General features: G+C 42.7%; 1 long non-coding RNA gene across 1 annotated transcript; it reads left to right on the top strand.

Moving 5' to 3' along the window:
- Positions 1-2,860: 2,860 nt before the first annotated feature.
- On the top strand, positions 2,861-13,725 carry LOC308532427. The gene is made up of 3 exons (XR_013996980.1): positions 2,861-2,937; positions 10,447-10,781; positions 12,554-13,725. It is a non-coding gene; the product is annotated as an uncharacterized lncRNA (long non-coding RNA).
- Positions 13,726-18,894: the final 5,169 nt, after the last annotated feature.

The following is an 18,894-nucleotide window of genomic DNA, read 5'->3' as shown; positions in this document are numbered from 1 at the left end:
AGCCACTCCAGATGGAGCATCCTCCTGGATGGGCTGAGAGGGAAGGTTGGTCCATTTGGACAGCCAAATGCTGCCCTCCACCAAGGCTTAAACTTTATGAACAGCTCGATTTAGTGTTTGAAAGAATTGTACTATATTTAAGAAAGGTTGCATGCGGATTTAAAAAAAATGGCTTGCTTCAAGTAAAGCTTCAGGGAATAGAAAAGACTGACTCATCATAGAAGGAATCCCTTAAAAGACAAAAAGTGACAGGAGGAAACATTGGGAAGATCAGCAGCAGTGGAAGTATGAGAGGAGAAAGATCACTCAGTGAAGCCTAAAAAAATCAGATTTATCACAGGACTTTCTTGTTCTATTCTTTGTTGTGTGTGTTTATTATTATTCTTTTTGTCATTACTCCAAGATCTCATACTCTTCTTGATACTTGTCAATTATCTATTGTAAATTTAAATACTTTAAATATTTGGACTTCATTGGAGATTTACTTCCATACCCAAATAAGATATTCTGGAACCTTCCCCACACACACCCACCCCCCCCAAAAAAATTACTAATCATAGACTCTAAATCTCAAAAAACTTTCTAATGGAATATCCATGGCTATGGCTATGGCTATGCCTACATATATCTGTATCTATTGTGATGGAAAAAAGAATAATGAAATCATATCAGTGGTTGATTCCTTAGGTCAGTGGTCGGCAAACTGCGGCTCGCGAGCCACATGCAGCTCTTTGGCCCCTTGCGTGTGGCTCTTCCACAAAATACCGACTTCTGCGCATGGGCCTCAAAGTTTCAATCGCACTGTACATGCGCGCCCGCACTTGATATTTTGTGGAAGAGCCACACTCAAGGGGCCAAAGAGCCACGTGTGGCTCACGAGCCGCAGTTTGCTGACCACTGCCTTAGGTTAATTGATAGAGTTTCCAACATGATGGCCAAAGGACTCAGTGAAGAGTTGATTACATCTACTTTGTTACAGTTGTAAACAACTTTGTTGGTTGCTGTAGAAGCATCCCAAAGATTTCAAATAATTTCTTGTATATTGACAAGATTGATTGCCACTTGGTTCCAGTCCTGAGTCACTCTTTAATGACACAGTGAAAACAGAGTGAACACTGTCCGGAATCACCGAAAATTGTATTGCATTCCAACTTCCTATGAAAGATTTCCTCTGGGGCTTTTCCCTCTTCTTCTCTCAAGTTCAAACTTGGAATGTCTGTTTATTTTTGAGCCAAACACTGAGCACTTGCTTCAATGAGGGATGTGCTACAACTTGGATAGTTTGTCACATGAACCTATTCAAGATCAACAGGAGAATCCAAAATTTCACAGATTTGGGATTAAGTCATAAGGATGTCTTTACTATACTGTTTGCTTTAAACTTACGAACTGGGAAACTCAATAGTCATGTCATTAAGGATGGAGTATAAACTTCATTTGTGCCTTCTACAAAGTCAGAAAAATAGACTCCGATCTGAACCTATTTATCTTTGAGGAATGCTGGAAGGAAAACACACCACCTGGGCTCTTACATAAATGAGCTTTTTAAAAAAATAAAAAGTGCCTCTTAGTCTTTGGCTTGTTCTTGAGACTTTGGCACAAAGTGAATCCGGTTTTCACCACCCCGTCCTGAGATGACTTGAAGAGCTCTTCCCACGCTCACTCCAGGTTGTGCTTACACAGAAGGACAATGGAGCCCCATGCTGCCTACTTGGTTACCCCAATTGTTCAGTAAAGGCCTTGTGTAAAACAACATGCCATTCTTTCTTTGGTGTGTCTTGTGCAAATAGGTAGGGGAGAGTGGAAAGAGCCTGATGCTCAGCTTCCTTGTTATTTGCCATCTTGATCTTAAATGGAAGACTTCTCGTTCAAGATAAATAAATACACTCTTCCCCCTCACTCCAAATCCTCAGAGGTTTGAAAAGATGAAAAAACAAAGGTATAATGAGTGTGGGGAAAAAAATAGAAAGAGAATTGGTTGACTCCATTTGGGCCAGTGATGTTCATGCTACATGGCTAGGGAATAATAGAGAAAAAAGGGCAATGCTGATTCAACAGGACTGAGGTGGAGGGATGTATTAGGACAAAAACTGCATTTCTAAGAGTCCTGCAAACTTTCTACCGCATGTGTTATTTCATTAAATGAAGCCACGTCTGTTCGCCATAGTAGCAGGTTGTTTGTGCTCCATGAGTATAAATTCTCCCCCGTTGAAGTCATTAAGCTATGTCATTTATTCTTCTCTTGCATGATGTGATTCTCTTTTGTGATTCATTCTTCTCTCTCATGATTCTCTTTCCTTTACTAAGTTGGGTCTGATTTATTCAGGGCTGTTGGAATCATCAGGGATGTTATAGCCTTGATTTCTCTGAAAAGCAGCTCATGACATATCACTTCCTGACCTGGACATGTCAACTTAGCATGTTACCAATCTTTGCCTGTCAGGCTCTCTTGCTCCGGTACAACCAATGCTTTCTACTCCAGAAGTCCAATCACTGGAATTCCCATTCCTAGAATTCTTCATGTGTAAAGGACTCAAGAAGTACAAGGGCACAGATTTCAGCATAGTACGTACCTATTGGGATTATACAGATAGGTAAGAAATGAGCTAGGAAGACCCAGTAGTGTGGTATTTCCTACCAACTCTGGCAATGAATATGACTTGAAAGCTGTTTGCACTAAAAAAAATCCCCTTATATGTGACATAGTATTTTGATCCAATACAGTTACTTTGGTTGTATTCAATTATGATATTGAAAAAATAGAATGAAAGCAGTCTGGAGTTCATAATAAACATAATTTATACCACCGCGTAATTAGACAAAGTATAATTTGAATAGCTTTTCCTAATAATTTTAACAGGTTTTCCTGATGACATGACCAAGGATCCTGATCAAAGGGGAATTAATTTCTGAGATTAGAGCTGCAAGAGGCAAATTGTGAGTATTTTTTAATTGTCAACTCTGGTGGGTTTTTTTTTTATTGGTATATTTATTTTTATTTTTTTAATTTAACTTTATTGTTGAAAGTATTACATATGTCCCTGTTGGGGTCCAGCCCCAGCAGGTCCAGGGGTTCCCAAAGGTGTGGATGGAGTCGGCGAAGAATGAAGACACATAGGCAGTGTTCAGTTGATCAGCATAGTGAGGTTCTCCCTTTGTTCTCCTGTGTTTATTCTCCTGTTACATCTGTATTTATACCAGTTGATTTTAATCCTATCCATTCTATTCCAAAGGTTAGGGCATTTGTTATCTCCATTCCAAGGTTACTACTCTATTGTTCTGTTAAACTACAAGGAAGTAACTGAAGGAGATTATCCTAAGTAAAGATTATGTAGCTTAAGCGTGATTGTTCTCAGTTAAAGTGATTAACTACCCGCCTGGCACTTAGTTAAGAGGTTTTACTGATTTATTCCCTTCTTTAGTCCTGTTAATCCCTAACTCCAGGGAAAAATCCCCACATGGGGAAACAACCTTTCTCGGAGAGGTGACCTTTGTTAAAACATATAGCGCTAAGAAGGGGAGCAAACATATTAAGAACAGTATGCCATATACGCCAGGTCCCTTGAAACATATGCTGTGCAGATGTTTCTTCCCTGCAGTGACTGTGTCAAGCAGCAATGATGGCCTGGTTTCCGGCATGTCCCCTTTGCGGTTTTTTCCCCATTGACCCCCTCCATCCCACACCTGCCCCTCCCAAGCCTTCACCACACTATTATCTGTGTCCATGGGCTATCCATACATGCATATAAGTTCCCCTGTTACTCACTCTCCCCCTACCCACACCCACCCTTAACTTCCCTCTGAAATTCATCAGTTACATGCTTCTATGTCTCTGGATCTATTTTTGTTCATCAGTTTATTATGTTCATTACATTCCACATATGAGTGAGATCATGCAATACTTATCTTTCTCTGACGGGCTTATTTTGCTTAGCATAATACTCTCCAGGTCCATCCATACTGTTGCCAATGGTAAGAGTTCCTTCTTTTTACCACTGGGTAGTACTCCATTTGTGGATGTTGTTACATGTGATCTCATTTAAATACAATTTTATAATTCTCAATCTAAATTAAAAGAAGTAAATTTGAAAGTTGTTTTTATACTTTTACAAATCACCAAAGCATTTGGAGCAGATAGGTAAAATAATTATACTACCAGATATGATCCTTCTTAAGTGTTATCCCTCTTTTTTGCTTAATGAGCTGCCTACCAGCTCCCATAAAATATAAGTACTCCAATAATCATAGGGTAGGAAAATCCCAATTTTTAACTCATTCTTATTAACTTTTCTTTCTTACTCACTTATTCTTTTCCTTTTGCATCTCTAAGCTAATAGCACCTGATGGTTTGTTGGCACAGAAAACACCTACCACTCACCTGATCCACAATTAATAGTCACTGTTAAAATTTGAATCCAGTTACATTGCAATCTGGAGTATGATTAAGGGGAATGAAATATGAAGAGCACAAGATTCCGTAGCTGTCCTGTCAGATTCAGAAAGTAGTTATGGTTAAATAGTGTCTCCATCTCATAAGAAATTAATGAACCACTTAGGCCCGGGCACCTGACCAAATTGATACACCACCAAGAGTAGCCTCATCTTGGCACTATGCCCTGAACGTCTGCTGTGAAAGGAAGAGGCTAGCATCTGCTTTGATTCACGTTGCCTGGGTCAGAAAACGTTTTGTTCATCTCTCTGTTGATGTGGGAATGTAGTGTTGTGGTTGCCCTGGATGGATTAAGTATTTGTGATGTGTTCTTATTAAGTTGTTGACTTCCTACAGCTGTTGAAAAAATCTCAAATTCACACTCTAAACCAGTGGTTCTCAACCTTCCTCATGCCGCGACCCTTTAAAACAGTTCCTCAGGTTGTGGTGACCCCCAACCATAAAATTATTTTTGTTGCTACTTCATAACTATAATTTTGCAATTGTTATGATTTGTAATGTAAATATCTGATATGCAGGATGTGTTTTCATTGTTACAAATTGAACATAATTAAAGCATAGTGATTAATCACAAAAACAATATGTAATTATATATGTGTTTTCCGATGGTCTTAGGCGACCCCTGTGAAAGGGTCGTTTGACCCCCCCAAAGGGGTCGAGACCCACAGGTTGAGAACCGCTGCTCTAAACCCATCAGAGGTCTGGCCCTCCTGTTCATATTTGGCTTCTCAGTATTGCATGGAAGTGATAAGTAAGTTGATATCTTCAGCCAGTTTGGCCAGTTGAAAGGTTGTAAATCCAAATTTATGTCATTTTGATTAAACAGGGCAATTGAGCACAATGATCCTCCCCTGTTGCTTCAAAATGAACTTGAAGAAGGTTTTGCTTTGAGAAGGAGAAAATATGGCCTATCCTGTTGTACAGTTAGGGAATGTGAGAATAAAATTAAAAAGTGCTGCCCTGGCCAGTGTGGCTCAGTTGGTTGGAGCGTTGTTTCATACACCAAAAGCTTGCGAGTTTGATTCGTGGTCAGGGCCCATCCCTAGGTTGCAGGTTCCATCCATGGTCGGGATGAGTACGGGAGGCAACTGATTGATGTTTCTCTCTCACATTGATGTTTCTCTCTCTGTCTCTCTCTCTAAAATCAATAAAAATATATCCTCAGGTGAGGATTTAAAAAAAAAGAAAAGTTGATTGAGTTTAACATGACATAAAACTCCTATACTTGATATAAATCATCTATGCAAAAATATATAGATGAATACTGTCTTCTTTTGAAAACATAACATAAATAAGCAAGATGTGAAAATAGGCAAGTTTCCTTTAAACAAATAAGTAAAAATTTTAATTTTTTTAAAAAGAAAGTCTCCATGCATCACCAGTTATCCCCCTATACCCTCCTCCATCTCCCCACCTCCCCTGACACACCCCTCCCCCGCACAGCAATCAACAGCACCATTGTCTGTGGAGCTGTCACCTATTTTTTGATAGTGACATTTAGGTTCTATTAGAGAGGCCCTTTAGTCCATTTCAAACATGGCACACAGCTACATATGGCTTCTTGCTGCCGGACTAAAGAGGTCCATTTGCCTGAGCTCATCAGAGCCCAATAAGACAATGAACAGGAGTTTGCAGTCAAGAAAGTAAGGGTTTATTATTCATTGAGACACTGGTGAACCTCATGCTCAAAACCTAGCTCCCAATGGCTTCTAGAGGATGGGTTATATGAGGAACTAAGAGAGTTAGGGTTGTGTTTGGAGTCGTTGGCTTACTGATTGGTTGGTGCCAGGCTAGGGGATGGTTGATCCCTCCCTCTGGTCCTGATGTCAGCCATGGCGTCACTTCGTCTGGTTTCCCAAGGTTGTCGTTGGTGGGGCTGTTCTGGAGCTGAAACACAACTGAGGCTAGATGTTCTCTCTGGTTTGACTGAAACTCTGTCTCTGTGGTCAACAGACCTAAGGCTTTGTTGCTGATTTTGCTTAATGCTGACCTGGGCCTCATTGTCCTGGGGCCTTAATGACTAAGGGAGTGGACACGCAAGGGAGAAGGAGGTGGGAGAGTCAGGGTGCTGGATGAGGGCAATCTGATTCAAAAATAAAGAAAAAAGAACCCAGCCGGCTTGGCTCAGCAGTAGGGGGCACGCAGAAGGCAGCAGATAAATGATTCTCTCATCATGGATGTTTCTCTCTCTCTCTCTCTCTCTCTCTCTCTCTCTCTCTCTCTCTCTCTCTCTCTCTCCTGAGATGCACTGACCTGTGTGAAGAACCATGACTTCCCCAGTGAGGGTGCCCCTGCCCTACTGAATAGGGCTTGAATGCTAGTGCCACAGCGGCCAGGGAAGAGGAGACGCCCTCTCCTCCTCAGGGCTACCGGGCACTTTTATCCAGGTGTCCAGGAGTTCTCTGGGCTAGAAAATAGATCCAACCTCTCCCACAAGGAGCTCTGGACAACGACATGCTCCACAGAGTTGGTGCCATTTGAGGCAAGTGTGCTGGTCTCCTGCACCCCCTGTGCGTTAGTCAATGAGCACTGGCTGTCCCAGGGGTGCTGAGATGGCTCCCATTTGGCCAAAAGCAATTCTTGGGAGAGGACAGGAGCTGTGAGCCAGTAGCCACCAGAACTTAGAGAAGCTGGAGATGAGTGCATTTAGCTCAGAGAAGGCAAAACATGGACATGAACCGACCTTGTCATCACACTCTAACCTTCCCAACTTGAGCCAGGCAAGAGCTCTTAACAACTCCCTGCCTGTATGGAAGGCTCCCGTCGATTTCTAAAATCTAGAAAAGTGTCCCTACAGCCCAGAGAATTCCTCCAAGCTCTGCCTTTTACTCTTGACTTTGAACTCTGCCTTTTATCTCAAAACTGCATTTCCTTCTCATCCTTGTCCTTTGGGATCAATGACCAAATTGGACTACCTGCCTAGCTTCCTATGTAGGTTTTGCCATAAGATCTTGCTCCCATCTGTCTCAACAACATATCCTGTAGGCCATGCAAACAGCTGTTTGATCCCTGGCAACAAACAAATGTAGGTATATGGGTGAAGGAATAGGAATTATTTAGAGAAGGAATAATAGGAAAATTAAGATTCTCTTTCCTGCCCTAACTGGTTTGACTCAGTGGCTAGAGTGTCGGCCTGCAGAATGAAGAAAAGTTCCGGGTTCGATTCTGATCAAGGGCATGTACCTTGGTTGCAGGTTCTATCCCCAATGAGGGGGTGTGCAGGAGGCAGCTGATTGGTGTTCCTCATCAATGTTTCTAACTCTATCCCTCTCCCTTTCTCTCTGTAAAAATCAATAAAATATATTTTTTTAAAAGATTCTCTTTCCCAATATGCTAATACCCTAAGCAAAGCCAAGGAGATTCCTAGAACAGAGAAGGATTTGTAAAGACTATCAGCTAAGATGGTGGATTCCCAAAATTTGGAAGTAGCATATTAAAATTTTAAATTCATCTTGAGCCCCATATCCTCAGATATAGATGCAGAATATGAATACCATCTGTGTTTGAGTAAAAGATAGTCCTACATGTTATAGCTTCTAAACATAGCAGGATTTTAATTAAATTCTTATCCTGACCACTTTTGGTTTATGATGGGAAGAACTAGTTAACCTTATTGTTAAGTTTTAGAAAGTTAGTTAACCTTATTGTTAGGTTTTAGAAAGTCAATTACGCCTACATGGAACCTTGGTGCAGGAAATCTCAGGGCTTAAAACCTTGTTTTACTTCCTGCCTTTTTAGCCAGTAGCTATTCTTACCTAGTAAAGAAAGAATGGGGAGAAAAAAAATACCCCTGACTCAATCCTTTTATTAACATCAACAAAAAAATCGTTGTTTGCAACTTTCTTTAGAACATTATAAAATGTCTCCAATTTTCCCAGAAAGTCCATGAGATTCCTCTGCCAATTTTTAAAAACTGAAAACAATTGAACAAATATCCCTCAAACCATCATTAAGATGTCATTTAAGGTCATTACTAAATGCTGTTCTTTTCCCAGCTATGCATTGCATTTCTGCACTTGAGATTAAAAAGAACACTTTCAGTATTGTTTCTTTTAATTCGCCAAGCTAATTTTCAAAGGGTGCCATCTTTTGGTCTGATTTTTAAAATATCCATGGACTTTCAATGCTTCTAGAAACTCACTCTACAGTGACCCTGCACACAGAGGGGGATATTGGCTCCCTACTTCCAGCTACCTGGGTGGCACCAAATGTTTCAGTCTTCTGAAAATCTGACCCAAGGGTCTTGGCAAGCGCTGGCTGGAAATGCATCCCAACAGAATGAGGCTTGCAAAAGTGTAGTGCGTGCCAATTCGAAGGCAGCTTTTAAGTGTCAACATCGTGTCTTACAAATACACTTAGTCTGTGCGCTGGGGACGGGGCACTGCCCCTCAATGCTCTTTCTTGCCAAAGGAACACAAAATCCACAAACCATGGACTTTCCTGTCTCTCCTACATATTCAAAGTGGCATCAGCCCTGGAATCTGAAGCTTATCCCAACACAAAATGTTGCAATTTCCCTTATTTATTTGAGTCCCTAAATAACTTACCGTGTCAAATTTTTAAAGTCTCATCTTATTCTTCGGAGTGCGATGCACAACTTAAATCCATTTAAACGTGGGCCACATCCCAACATGACCAAGTAGCTTTGCAAGCTTGTGTTAGAGTAACCCTCCTGATAATAGCAGTGGCAAGATTTGGGGGAACATATTCAAAGGCAGTAGAGAACAACCAAAGAATATAATAACTAGAAAGGATATGACCTTGAAAGAAGGGACACACACGAGGCGAGTGCCATACTTATCCATACTTAATTCTGGAACTAAGCCTCAGCAGAAAGCAGCCGTCAGACTGAATTTCGGAGACAGAGCTCGGGGTTCAGGGCTTCGGTAGTGGCTGGAACGTAATCCTGGAGAGAAGAGACCCACAGAGCGTGAGCCTCAAATTCTGCACACAAGTACCCCTGACAGAGTTGGTGTATCTGTAAAGTGCCAATGTGTAGACTAACTCCAAGAAATCTAGTCAAAAGCAGCAGAGGGGGGCTAATTGCGGCCAGAGATTTCAGCAGCGACCCTGTACTTGCAGAGGCTGCCAAGTTGGAGGGCTCTGTAAACACCTTGGATTTTCTGTTGAAAACCAGAGAGGCAAAACTTAAGGAGGCAAGCCCTTACAAAGTCAGGATCAAAGTGAATGGCTGTTTCTCAGTCTATTGCCAAAAGAAAATTTGATCCTCTTTGAGGGAAAACATCTTCCAGAATCCCTATAATTTATCATTCAGCCAATGATAAAAAGAGAATCAGTTGACCAAATAGCTTTATGTTAGAGTAGAGAATAACCATCCTATATAATAAAAGCATAGTATGCAAATTGTCCCCTCCACCAGGAGGTCATCAGGGAATTTGGACAGGGGGTGGGGCTGGCTGGGGGAAGGGAGGGAGGCCCAGGCCGCAGTAGGTGGGGTGGGGCGGGGGGGAGTATCAGGCTAAGAGCCAGCAACAGCTAGGGACCCTATCAGTGCACAAATTTTGTGCACTGGGCCTCTAGTAAACTATAAACTAAGAAAGAGCCAAGAGAGCTAGATGGAACCTCAGGAGATTCAGATACTAAAGTGAGTAAACCAAAACTTTAACATCCTCCTGACTTGTTAAAGAAAATAAAGCATAGCCGGTTGGCAGAGCTCAGTGGTTGAGCTTAGACTTACGAACCAGGAGGTCACGGTTCAATTCCCAGTCAGGGCACATGCCTGGGTTGCTGGATCAATCCCCAGTGTAGGGTGTGCAGGAGGCAGCCAATCAGTGATTCTTTCTCATCACTGATGTTTCTATCTCTCATTCCCTCTCCCTTCCTCTCTGAAATCAATAAAAATATTTTTTTAAAGAATAGATAAGCAAGATAGAGAATTATGTAGATCATTGGGATTTATTAAAATCAAATAGATATTTTATAAGTAATGATATAATATCTAAAATTAATAACTCATTGCATGGTTTTACCAACAGATTAGAAATAGCAGGAAACAGAATTAGTGAACTCAAGGACAAGCTGTCAGAAAATACCCAAACTAAAGCACGAAAAGTAAAAAGAAAGGAAAGAGGACACAGTGGGCAAGAAATACATGTGATGAGAGGTAACTGTGGGAGAACCAAGATGGCGGCATAGGTTAACGCCGGAGTTTGCTGCTTTGAACAACTACTTCAAAAGTGAAACCAAAAAACGGAAGGGACATCACCCAGAACCACAGGAACGCTGGCTGAGTGGAAGTCCTACAACTAGGAGGAAAGAGAAACGCATACGGACACTCAGAGGAGGCGCTGTGCTGAAGTCAAATTCTGAGGTGCGGAGTGTGCAGAGCGGGCTGGTGGCGGAGGGCGTGGTTGGCGTTTTCAATCGGGAGGGAGTCGCAGACTCTGAGCTCCAGATACAGGCGAGTCTTTAGGGACCCAGACTCAAACGGGAGAAGCGGGACTGTCTGGCTTCGGTCAGAGCGAGTGCAGCTTTCTCTCCGAGGTTTGCAGCGGGTGCTGGGACTCAGGGAGGCAGAGCCCCTGGGGACAGGACTGAGAGCCGCCATAACTGCTCTCTCTGGCCCACCCTGTTGATCCTGTGCGACCTGCCCCGCCCAAGCCCTGCACACAGGCATTTGCCGGATAGCCTCAGGCAAACACCAGATTAGCACCTCCCTAGAGGACAGAAGTTCTCTCACTGCTGACACAGCTGATTCTCATAGCCACTTGGCCTGGAGGTCAAACCCTCCCTGGTATTAGCTACAACAATCAAGGCTTAACTATAAGACTGCGCACAAAGACCACTAGGGGGTGCACCAAGGAAGCATAACAAAATGCGGAGACAAAGAAACAGGACAAAATTGTCAATGGAAGATATAGAGTTCAGAACCACACTTTTAAGGTCTCTCAAGAACTGTTTAGAAGCCGCCGATAAACTTAATGAGATCTACAAGAAAACTAATGAGACCCTCGATGTTATATTGGGGAACCACCTAGAAATTAAGCATACACGGACTGAAATAATGAATATTATACAGACTCCCAACAGCAGACCAGAGGAGCGCAAGAATCAAGTCAATGATTTGAAATGCGAGGAAGCAAAAAACACCCAACCCGAAAAGCAAAATGAAAAAAGAATCCAAAAATGCGAGGATAGTGTAAGGAGCCTCTGGGACAGCTTCAAGCGTACCAACATCAGAATTATAGGGGTGCCAGAAGATGAGAGAGGGCAAGATATTGAAAACCTATTTGAAGAAATAATGACAGAAAACTTCCCCTACCTGGTGAAAGAAATGGACTTACAGGTCCAAGAAGCGCGGAGAACCCCAAACAAAAGGAATCCAAAGAGGACCACACCAAGACACATCATAATTAAAATGCCAAGAGCAAAAGATAAAGAGAGAATCTTAAAAACAGCAAGAGAAAGAAACTCAGTTACCTACAAGGGAATACCCATACGACTGTCAGCTGATTTCTCAACAGAAACTTTGCAGGCCAGAAGGGACTGGCAAGAAATATTCAAAGTGATGAATACCAAGAACCTACAACCAAGATTACTTTATCCAGCAAAGCTATCATTCAGAATTGAAGGTCAGATAAAGTGCTTCACAGATAAGGAAAAGCTAAAGGAGTTCATCACCACCAAACCAGGATTATATGAAATGCTGAAAGGTATCCTTTAAGAAGAGGAAGAGGAAGAAAAAGGTAAAGATACAAATTATGAACAACAAATATGCATCTATCAACAAGTGAATCTAAGAATCAAGTGAATAAATAATCTGATGAACAGAATGAACTGGTGATTATAATAGAATCAGGGACATAGAAAGGGAATGGACTGACTATTCTTGGGGGGGAAAGAGGTGTGGGAGATGTGGGAAGAGACTGGACAAAAATCGTGCACCTATGGATGAGGACAGTGGGTGGGGAGTGAGGGCGGAGGGTGGGGCGGGAACTGGGAGGAGGGGAGTTATGGGGGGGAAAAAAGAGGAACAAATGTAATAATCTGAACAATAAAGATTTAATTAAAAGAATAAAAAAAAAAAGAAATACATGTGATGAAGTCAAATGGTTTAACTTTCCTGTAACTGTTAATTCCCAGGAGGCAAGGAGAGACTGAACAGGACAGAAGCAGTGTGTGGAGAAAGACGAGCAGAGAATTCTCCCAAGCTGATTGAAATATCACGCTACAGATTCAAGGCCCTTAACGAAGCCAAAGCAGCCTAAAGACAATAAAAACACATCTAAGTATTCATGGACTTTTAAGTTCAGTTTTACATCTTATTCTTGCAAATGCCACTATTATGAACATTCTCTTCCACACACATTCCTACACAACCATGAATATTTCATTTCGGGGCGGGGGAGAGACAGAGTGGTTCATAAATGGTGCTGGAAAAATTTTTTTGCACTCTATACCCAAGTATTTTAGGTTGCACCCTATGAAATTGCCGTTTCCCTAGGTCAAAAACGGCCAAATATTGGCAACTCTGTGTGCCTCAACCTAACAGGGAAGACTTAGAACTGAGACCTGAATCTACCATTGTCCTACTCACTCATTCTGTTTGCATCTGCAAGATAAAAATAAGTTGTTCTGCTGGGAGAGCAAAGCCCATGAAACCTAATATTTTACAAATGGAAACACAATACATGAATAGTTAAGGTTTGGAAAGGTCTGTGGGGCTGTTTTTGTCTGTGGGTTTTTGTTTTATTTTGTTTTATTTTATTTTGTTCTGTTTGTCGTCTTTTAGGAACTTTTCAGCCAATTATGTTCATAAAACAAGCACACTCCCTCCCTTGTTTCCCAGCTCCTTCCCAGCTGTTTCTTTTTCCTGCTTTAGGATTTATCCGCTCTTTGCCTTATTTCCACCATCATCTTTCTAGCTCCCTCCTGTTTATTTATTTTTCTACCCTTACAGGGTCATGCAGACTTTCAAGTTGCAGGGTGGTGAGAATAATGGATTGTTCTTGTAAACAATGTGGAAAGGGAGCAAGTAGGTGGGCGTTCTGACATGAGCTCAGGGCCTCAAAGGGCTTTCTATACCCCAACCTCACACGGAGAACATCTGGGGCTACGTGCAGCTGGAGAGAGCACTGGTTTTGAAAAACAGACCAAGCCCTGTTATGTAAAGGGGAGACCATGTTTGTTTGTTTTTTATTTCAAAGTCCCAAGTGCTCCCCCTTCTGTCAACTTTTAGCATTTGTGCTGTCTTGGGATCCATGCTGCACACCCAAGAAAAAGTCCTCAATTTAAATAAAATCACGATGCAGAATTAAGTTCTTCAGCCTCAGAAGCTTGAATTATGGTCCTCGGAAAGAAATCGGGGCCATTCCGGGGAAGTCACTCTGCTGTTTTAAATGGAACACCCCAAGGTGGTGGGGAACGCTGTGGTTCTGTGCTGTTTGGACGGCCAGGCCACGTTCTTGCAAACGTGGCCCAATTTCCTGGTGGTTAGTCTCTGATTCTAAAGGCATCAAATAGTTCACTGTGCATTGAGTCACAGCTTAATGGTGGTAGTTTGCAAAGCCCTGAAACTTCTCGTTCAAACCACCCAGTGCCAGCCCACAGGCTCCATGACCCTGACCCAAAGCAACCCAGAGATAAGTGGCTCAAAATGGAATTATTCATGTTTCTGTATTTTGTTGCATTTTCACTTGTGGTTTTTTTTTACATGCCAAAGAACATTTTTACTTCCAAGACTTTCGTTGGGGTCTTCATTTTGAGCTAAGCACTGCACACTTTGAACAGCAGGATCTTATCGAGGAGTCAGGTCATTTGTCAGGAGGAGGACCAGGCTCCAGCCTTCTGGTCAACCTGAGTCCCTTAGAACAGGGAACTATTGCATTGGTTGGTCCGGGTTTAAGCATGACCTTCTGGGAGTCTTCTGTACCCTTTTGCAGCCAGAATGCCATCACACTGCACTCAAGAACTACTTAGGAGGAAGGATTTCCATTTGAGGGAGGAAATAGCTCTGGGACATGGACATATGCTGTCTTCTAAAAATAAATCAATCATGCATATGCTTAAGTTTCATGCTCGAAGGAGGGAGAAGTTTTAGTGTTTAAAAAGCACTCAATATTTTCATATTCTTACTGTGGAAAGGCAACCATAGAAGTTACTCATTTGCTTTCCTTTTCAAAAATATTGTAGATGAAAAATAAACTTTTAATCCAATTACTTAGTCTTAAATTTAGTGAGACTATTTTGATGTCCTTTTTACTCCAGTGGTCACTGTCAGAAGCCCTGGGATAAACCAAGATTACCAAAAGGAAGCTTTATTTTCAGAGATAGCCCCGGAATGAAATGTATCTTCCTGTGGCACAGAATTTGAAGGTTGACTTTTAATTCATCTTGGCATCTAATATTAGTCAGTTACTGCCGCATAGGACAATAGAATACTCAGTTGTAGGAAGGCCGAATGTGGTTAAAACTATCTGCAGTAGAACCTGTTAAAAGGTCACAGCCCTGGGGATCCATGGGTGATGTTATCTGATTTTTTCGTTTTAGCCAATAGTAGTATATTTTTTTATTTTTTTAAATTTTTTCCCCTTTATTGAATAAGATATTACAAATGTGTCCTTATCCCCCCAATGTCCCCTCATCCCCCCAATCCTGCCCTCACCCTCACCCCCTATTGTCCACATCCATCACTTATGCTTATATGCATGCATACAAGTCCTTTGGTTGATCGCCAATAGTAGTATAGATATAGAAATGGGGTTTGCCCAGAAAGCATGACTGACCAGCAATGGAGTATCTGCCCTTTGTAACTGTGATTCGTGATGTTTTTCTTGGTGTGACTGGTCTAAGTAAAGTGTGGGGAGGCAGAGTTCAAAGTTTTACCGCAGAATGTGCCCCAAAGCAAAAATCAGTATGTGGAAAAAATAACATGTGTATTACCAAAAGAATTTTTTTTATCAATTCTGGTTTATAAGACGAAAGAAGATGGCAAAGACTATGGCTAAAATTCTGGATTTCCTTCAAGATTTATCATGGGAATAAATTTGTCCAGCAGTCTATGAACCACAAAACAAACGAGGGAAATAACAATGCTTGAAATTTTCTATCTACAAAGGAAGCATTCTGTTTACAATATGTATAGAAATAGTGATACAGAATTAACCTCTTGCTGCTATTTAGTGTATGGGGAAAGCATGTTTGCTTGCTTCTTATTTGCATTCTGATTGTTCCAACTGCCTTGAATATGTTGTAGGTGGTGGGGACTGCACCAGGTGTCTGACTGGTGGGGGTCAGACAAAACCTGGGGTCAGCAACCTTAGCACTTGGGTCCTGGCTAGGAAAGAATTCAAAGTCCAGACCAAACTGTAAGAGAACCTTTATTGGGTAAATTACAGAGGTAGTAACATAATTCCTAGAAGAAGCGGGCTTAGCAAACACGTTCTAGAGGTAAAGGAAGGGCCCTTGGAGCTTAGGAGTGAGGAAACTAATGGGGATGGTGGGGGGAAGGGAAAGAAAAAAGGAGAGGAAAGGGAAAGGCAGGAGGGTGCTCCCTGGAGGGAGAGCACACTGGGTCCTCCATCCTAAGGGCTTTAAGGGCAGAGATTTTAGGGGATGTCCCAGGGGAAGATCTTAATGAAATAATCAGTAGTTTTCTAGATGTGTCCATTCAGAGTTGCATTCTCCATAGATTGACTGGCCAGCACCAGGGCAGGGGGTCCTGAGGTCAGTCATGGCTGGTTCTATTGCTTATCTGGGCCTGGAGCTGAAATACAATGGAGGCCTAGATGTCATCTGTAGGGAGGAAAGGTCAGGGGGTCTAAGCCTCATGACCAGCGATATGCTAGGGGAGGAAAGGTCACCCTGGGGGCGAGGTCCCACCCTACAATTAATTGCCCATTGTTAGGCACCTGGGGCTTCCACCCTGGTGACTTTCCATACCTGGCCCATCGTCCTTGCTCTGCACATGTCTGTCTAACTGCCTGCACATATGTACATAGATTTAAGTTCCAGAGAGATGAGGCTCTGGATGTTTTATGGAGACAGTTTCTCCCCGTACCCACTTTTTTCCTCTTCTTCACCCACGTTTCTGCCCTTTGTCCTCCTAACTCTGTGTGATAAAAATGTGAACAATGCGTGTAAATCCTAAACATGGCATAGCCGGGCTTTGTTATTGGTCCCCTCGCTCCCTTTGCCTCTCATGCATGACAAGCGCCCTTTTTCCCTGGAGTTATTGTCTTCCGCAGTCTCACATTACTCAGTCATCTGCTATGAATCTTGGAGTGATCTGAACATATTTGTTTTGAAATGAGAGAAAAAGACAGAAAAAAAAAGTTGGAAGCCATTGACTTCCCTCTTGCTTCATAGAACATTTAGTGCTGCGCAAGGTCTTGTTAGAGTCTCAAAAATACTACTCACAAATAACAAACAAAATGCCTTGCTTATCACATGAGGGCTGGTTCCAGAAACTGGCCAGCAGCTGCAGATGAGTTTGCTGTCTTTGTATCTGGTCCCCGGGATCTCCATGTTGAGCTTAGAATGTCATATCTTGGATACTTCTTCTAGCCTGGACATTTCAGGTAGAAGTGACGCATGGTATTAGTTGCTGATTTCCTACAGGTGTTGATACGTGTTTAGACTTTAGAGATAAATAACCAAAAAGGACTTCCTCTCATCTCTTCATTGTCCATGTTGTAGTGTGGAGTGCTGGGGCCCAGGTGCTACTGTTCCATAAATTGATGCGTCTGGCCCATTTGAGCCCTAGAAGATGGCTCCAAGTGGTGCAGCTGTCTCTGGCAGGGGTCACTCTAGCATGACTAACAGATTGGGTGACCAAGACTGGGGCGGAGGGTGGGCCAGGCACACTAGGACGAATCTGTCCTGACTCACTCCATGAGCGTCCCAGTCCGCACATAAAGGCGGTTCACTGGGCCTGATGTGTCATTCTCCTCAAGCTTATTCCCATCTTTGAATATAAACTCCTCTAGCCATGTAGTCTTTCCCTTCATAAGCTTTAAAACCCTTAAACCCAGCCTCATTGGTGCAGCTCAGTGGTTGTGTGTCAACCTATGAACCATGAGGTCACTGTTTGATTCCTAATCAGGGCACATCCCCAGGTTACAGGCTCAATCTCCAGTAGGGGGCATGCAGGAGGCAGCCGATCAATGATTCTTTCTCATCATTGATATTTCTATCTCTCTCTCCCTCTCCCTCCCTCTCTGAAATCAATCAATTAAAATATATTTTTTAAAATAAATAAATAAAAACTTAAACCCAAACACAGGATTGAGCTAGATCTGGGCTGCTCAAAGTGTGGTCTGTTCCAAAATGCCTCCCCCGTGCCCTCTCTATGAGTCTAACTCCTTGGGAAGGGAAGGACTAAGGTGCATGGGGTACTTAACCAATAAGGTCTGCTCTGTAGGCCTCATCTGGTTCACTGTGGATGCATCTCTTGCCAACATGGGCCTCACTGCTGTCTGAGAGGCAGGCCTTCCCAAGCTGGCTCTCTTCTGTGAGTTCCATACAGGACCCTCCCCGCTGCCCAGGTCCCTAATGCAGGAGACACAACTTCCAATCCATGTTCTGCCTTGAGCACTGTATCCCTCAGCCTCAGGCTGCTAGTGACCTTCGCACCCCAAGGCCAACCCTAGGAACAGGTCAACAAGTGCAGGGTCTAAGCAGAAATGCAACTAGGGAATGGAAGGCGGTGTTCCCTTCTTCCAGGCATATCCTCATCTTTTTATTTATTTTTTAATATGTTTTTATTGATTGCAGAGAGGAAGGGAGAGGGAGAGAAGAGAGACATCAATAATGAGAGAGAATCATTAATCGGCTGCCTCCTGCATGCCCCCTCCTGGGGATGGAGCCTGCAACCCGGGCATGTGCCCTGATCAAGAATCGAACTGTGACCTCCTAGTTCATAGGTCCATGCTCAACCACTGAGCCATGCCGGCTTGGCCATCCCTTCATCGTTGATAACGATTCTCAGGATGACCCTCTACCTTCTCCTTGGGGAAAGCTGCTGATGGGAACAGCAAAGACTTGCTTCGCTCAGCTCTCATCTGGGTCTGTGTCCACACGGTTATCTATGAGTGTCCTTTCTATATAATAATGTGCTCCCTGCTCAGAGCACGTTTCCTTAGGAACCTCACTTGTGGGGGCTGAGGGAGTGAATGTGCATCTCAGCCCAGGTTGTTGCTGTGTTTATTCTCTGTGGGAGAAGAACAGAACAGTTTTTCCTGCTGCTTTAAACATCAAATGGCAGGGGCGACCCCCTGCATTCAAGTTCGCAGGCCAGACCGGATGTCTGACAGCACCTTGAATATAGTAAAGACAATGAACACTTCTTCCCCAGCGGGGGTTCCTGAAGCTGGAATCCTGTGTTTTCTACCAGGAATTCACAACCATCAGCACAATAAATTCCACTCAGATGTTCATTGTCCGTAAGCCACTTGCAATGAACCAACGAGTGGACAGGATAAATA

This window comes from Myotis nattereri, assembly GCF_964212035.1.
Source record: "Myotis nattereri genome assembly, chromosome: 16".
In the NCBI taxonomy this organism is placed as follows: Eukaryota; Metazoa; Chordata; class Mammalia; order Chiroptera; family Vespertilionidae; genus Myotis; species Myotis nattereri.
Note: the sequence above shows the minus strand (reverse complement) of the source record. Positions and strands in the feature narration are given on the sequence as shown.